The 3,688-nt window shown below is 42.3% G+C and overlaps 1 non-coding gene across 1 annotated transcript; it reads left to right on the top strand.

Moving 5' to 3' along the window:
• The first annotated feature begins 2,353 nt into the window (after positions 1 to 2,353).
• Positions 2,354 to 2,463, top strand: LOC146395498 (small nucleolar RNA SNORA76). Its single transcript, XR_014831637.1, has one exon. It is a non-coding gene; the product is annotated as a small nucleolar RNA SNORA76 (small nucleolar RNA).
• The last annotated feature ends 1,225 nt before the right edge of the window (positions 2,464 to 3,688 follow it).

Here is a 3,688-nt window from a genome sequence, read left to right on the forward strand (position 1 = left end):
TCCTTATTCCCTGGAGAAGGGCACAGTCCAGGGAAGGCCGGAATGGGACCCCTCTAAACCCGGGGACTCAGAGCGGGAGTCCCTCTCAAATGAGCTTTGGGGCAATAGTTCATTCCTTTTCTGTGAAGCTTTCCCAATATCTCCTCAGTCTCCATAAGTTTTTCTTCCTCTGACCTCCTCCTCTGTTTGCTACTTGCTCTCTGCTGCTCAAGAGCAGAACAATGGAACTTTGGAAGGATACACCCCTTCCTTACCGCTGGGGGCTGGCCTCTGAAATCACTCAGCAGGGAGGCCAGGAGGCGCACAGGGGTACTTGTGAAGGCTGATACCTGCTTTGACCCCCTGATCCTTTTTCAAATGGAAACTTCAGCTTCATAGACCCAGTGTCTTATTTTCTTTAAAACTTAATTAACTATCAGTTTAATTCTTTATCATCCTATCAGTATTAGCACAGCTGTACTTCAGGAGAGAATGCGATAATGCCCCCCAAACCTACCACCCTTTGGGGGAGGGAAGCCCCTAATAATATCACTATGCATTTTTAAAAAATGTATCTATTTTGGGAGTTCCCATCGTGGCTCAGCGGAAATGAATCTGGCTAGTATCCACGAGGACACAGGCTCGACCCCTGGCCTTGCTCAGTGGGTTGAGGATCCAACGTTGCTGTGAGCCGTGGTGTAGGTTGCAGATGCGGCTCAGATCTTGGCATTGCTGTAGCTGTGGTGTAGGCCGGCAGCTACAGCTCCAATTTTACCTCTAGCCTGGGAACTTCCATGAGCCACGAGTGCAGCCCTAAGAAGAAAAAAAAAAAAAGTGAATCTATTTTGTAATTTTAGGAATTGATTCGTTACTCCTATGGAAGGCTTAAGGCCCAAAGCTTTATTTTTAATGCATAGTGACTTTAGTAAGTCAAAATTTCCCCTTCATCTTAATCTTTTGTCATATGTGCCACAAAAACTTCACGATAGGATGAAGGCCCATGAGACTCCGTTTCTAGTTCATCTGTACCACTCCAGCATCCTTACAGCCACTTAGGTACACACATGTTTGCCGGGAGACCTTGGAACTCAGGGGTGAATGAGTCTGCAAAGCCCTGAAGCCAGTTCAGAACATCCACTCACTTCCACTCTGTTTCCAGGAAAGAATGTATAGACACCCCCTTACCGTGCCCCGCTGCTGCTTTCCATTGCAGAGAGTAGCACCACGCGGTGCTGCTAGGGATCTTCCTGCTTATGGGTCTAGTTCAACCTCCTCACTTTACAGATAAAAGAACTGCCTCGGCTCCTTTCCTTGTTCAAGGGATTGCAGACTAAACGTCTGGTGTTAGGAAAACCATCCGTGAAGAAAAGACACGAGTTGTCTGTGCTGCAGTGAGCATTTTTCTCACATAGGTATGGAGAAGGGAGGCCTATTTGCTTTAATGCAGCTAAATCTTTGTCATTCCATTCATTTATGCATCCTAGAATCTCCCTAGTCACCCTTCACTTTGTCCTCACTGGAAAAAGTGTTCTCATGCATGGACAGCTTTGAACATTTTTTTGAAAATGGTAAAGTTTGCCAAATGAACCATTTTTAAGTGTACAATTCAGTAGCATTAAGCGCATTCACAATGTTGCCTGGCTATCACCTCTTGCCCAGTTTCGGAACTTTTTCATCATCCTCAAACAGAAACCTTGGACCTATTAAACAGTACGTTCCCACCCCCTTCTCCCCTGCTCCCCCCAACTCTTGGGCACCTCTGCTGTACTTCCCATGTCTATGAATTTGCCTACTCTAGGCGCCATATATAAATATTTGCACTGTATCCTTCGGTGACTGGCTTGTTACAGTTAGCATAATGTTTTCAAGGGTCGTCCGTATTTCAGCATGTATCAGCATTTTCTTCCTTTTTAAGATGGAATACTCTTCCATTGTGTCCATAGGCCACATTTTGTTTATTCATGCATCCACTGGTAGCACAGGAATTGTTTCCATCTTTTGGCAATTCTAAACTATGCTGCTCTGAACATGGTTGTGCGAATATCTGTTTGAATTCTTGCTTTCAATTCTTTTGGATCTACACTCCAAAGCAGAACTGCTGAATCATACAGAAATTCTATGTTTAACTTTTGGGGGAACTACCACACTGTTTTCCTTAATGGAAAACATTTCCACCAGCAATGCACAAGAGCTCCCATCTCTACATATCCTTGCCAGCACTTGTTATTTTCTGCTGATTTTTTTAATTTTAATAATTGCCATCCTAATGGGTGTAAGTGGTAGTTCACTATGATTTCGATTTGCACTTCCTAATGGCCAGTGATGTTGAGCGTTTTTTCATGTGCTTATTGGTCATTTGTTTATCATCTTTGGAGAACTGTCTCTTCAAGTCTTTTGCAGGCTACAGTGCCAGAGCACAAGCTTGTGCATAACTGGGGCGTCTGTCCTCTAAGACTGTGGCCCTTTTAACCGCAAGCAACACGGCAGCACGGAAAAAAAGAGTCTTCCGCCCATTTCTGAAGTGAGTGTTTTGTTGTTATTGTTATTGTTGGATTGTAAGAGTTCTTTATATATTCTGGATATTTAGCCATTATCGGATATATGATTTTAGAAACATGTTATCCCCATTCTGTGGGCTGTCCTTTCACTCTCTTAATAGTGCTCTTTAATATACAAAATTTTTAAATTTTGAATAGGCCCAATTTATCTATTTTTTCTTTTCTTGCTTCATCTAAGAAATCATTGCCCAATCTGATGTCATGATGATTTTTTTACTTATATTTTCTCCTAAGAGTTTTATAGTTTTCTCTTAGGTTTAAGCCTCTAATTCATTTGGGAATAATTCTTGTATACATTGTAAAGGAAGACTTGAACTTCATTCTTCTGCGTGTGGATAATCCATTTTCCCAGAACAATTTGTTGAAAAGATTATCCTTTCTTCATTGAGTGATCTTGGCACCTTTGCCAAAAATTAATTGATCATAGGAGTTCCTGTCCTAGCACAGCAGAAACAAATCCGACTAGGAACCATGAGGCTGTGGATTCGATCCCTATCCTCGCTCAGTGGGTTAAAGATCCGGCGTAGCGGTGAGCTGTGGTGTAGGTCACAGATGCGGCTGGGATCCAGCATTGCTGTGCCTCTGGTGTGGCTACAGCTCCGATTAGACCCCTAGCCTGGGAACCTCTATATGCCACAGGTGTGGCCCTAAAAAAGACAAAAAGACCAAAAAAAAATTAATTGATGTATATGAGAGGATTTATTTTCAGTTCTCTATTGTATCCTACTTGTTTATATGCGCAACCTTAGGCTGGTACCACACTCTTTTCATACTGTAGCTTTGTAGTGAGTTTTTAAATTAGGAAATGTTACTTTTCCAACTTTGTCCTTCTTTTTCTAATATGTTCTTTTAAAACTGTGTACCTAGGCAGCATGCAATTCTGAAAGATATTTTCAAGAGTGGCACAATCTAAATCTGTCAAACTTTAATACAGAAACTAAACTGTTTTCTTTCCTTTCTTTGCTGCATTAAAAGGGTTGAATGAAAATACACCTTGCTTCTTTGTACCAAAACCCACCTCTTCTCTTCACAATCTCTCTGGCAGGTTCCAAGGGTAAGGCAGAAGTTGATTCTGGGTGGAAAGGTTCTGCTTGAAGAATTGTGAGAAGAGGGGACCGGGTAGAGGAAAGCAATGCTCCTGGGAAAGGAAG

This window comes from Sus scrofa, chromosome 16 (genome assembly GCF_054392235.1).
Source record: "Sus scrofa isolate SSC_HxYL_T2T_F1_AM1 chromosome 16, Sscrofa_HxYL_maternal_Yorkshire_Landrace_v2.0, whole genome shotgun sequence".
Classification (NCBI taxonomy): domain Eukaryota; kingdom Metazoa; phylum Chordata; class Mammalia; order Artiodactyla; family Suidae; genus Sus; species Sus scrofa.